Source organism: Nematolebias whitei, chromosome 11 (assembly GCF_014905685.2).
Source record: "Nematolebias whitei isolate Nwh7 chromosome 11, NemWhi1, whole genome shotgun sequence".
Taxonomy (NCBI): Eukaryota; Metazoa; Chordata; class Actinopteri; order Cyprinodontiformes; family Rivulidae; genus Nematolebias; species Nematolebias whitei.
In genome coordinates, this window is record NC_056508.1 from 47997010 (window position 1) to 47998371 (window position 1362).

The window sequence follows — 1362 nt, forward strand, 5'->3', positions numbered from 1 at the left end:
ACTCTGCTCATGTATGATTGTGACAGCCTGGATGGGTAGCTGCACAATCATACATGAGCAGAGTGAACAGGAGGGGGCTCAACACACATCCCTGAGGAGAACCAGTGCTGAGGGTTATGGTGGAGGAGGAGAAGTTGTGGATCCTCACTAACTGTGGTCTGTTTGTTAAGAAGTCTAGGACCCAATTGCAAATGGAGGGGCTTAGTCCTAGTGTGAGTAGTTTGTCCTTCAGGGTTTGGGGGATCATGGTGTTGAAGGCAGATGTGAAGTCCACAAAGATCATACGGACATAGAAGTCCTTCTGCTCCAGGTGGGTGAGAGCAGTTTGGACCACAGAGGAGATGGCGTCTTCTGTAGACTGGTTCTTGTGGTATGTGTACTGGTGAGAGTCCTCGCTTTATCAGCTGAAATCTACAACTCTGCAGGTTAATAACGTTTTCATGTTTTCTGTCTGAAGGATTGGAGCTTCATGTAAAATAACTGATTCATTTGTAGCTCCAGCTCAGCAAAGTTCACTGAGTTCATCATCTGAAGCAGCAGCTGGAGAACACAGAGACCAGAAACAGAAGCCGAAGGCAGGACGGGAGTTAAAACAGCTGCAGACACATCATTAAACAGTTTATGAACATTTTTCTCTCCGATTGTAACATGTGTGAACAGCAGTAAGTGTCACTTAACGTTCAGGTCCCGAGAAAACGTTCAGGTCCCGAGAACACGTTCAATCATTAAACGTTCAGGAGGAGAAACTTCCAGGAACGTCTTCGCTTTGTTTTAAAGTGAAACAAGCTGCTGATTAACACAAACTACAGAAATACAGCTCAAAGCTCAGGGGTTTATCTTCAGTAACTGTGAGGCTGCAGAGTTCTAATTTTAGGAGTTTATCTTCAGTAATTGTGAGGCTGCAGCGCTCTAACCTCCAGGGGTTTATCCTCAGTAACAGTGAAGCTGCAGAGTTCCAACCTCAGGGGTTTATCCTCAGTAATTGTTTGGCTGTAGAGCCCTAAACTCACGTGTTTATCCTCAATAACTATGAGGCTACAGAGTTCTATGTTCAGGGGTTTATCTTCAGTAACTTAAGCTGCAGAGCTCTAACTTCAGCGGTTTATCTTCACTAATTGTGAGGTTGCAGAGCTTTAACTCAGGGGTTTATCTTCATTATTTTTTTGGGCTGCAGAGCTCTAACCTCGGGGGTTTATCTTCATTAACTGTGAAGCTTCATATTTCTAACTTCAAGGGTTTTATCTTCAATAACTGTGAAGCTGCAAAGCTCTAAATTCAGGGGTTTATGTTCAGTAACGGTGAGACTACAGAACTTTAACCTCAGGTGTTTATCTTCAGTAATTGTTTGGCTGCAGAGCTCTA

The 1362-nt window shown here is 43.8% G+C and overlaps 1 protein-coding gene across 1 annotated transcript in view; it reads left to right on the forward strand.

The window, feature by feature from the left end:
• The window catches only part of LOC119417378 (sodium- and chloride-dependent creatine transporter 1), a gene marked incomplete at its 3' end in the record, with an annotated part of 21018 nt that overhangs the window by 484 nt on the left and 19172 nt on the right, over nt 1–1362 (forward strand).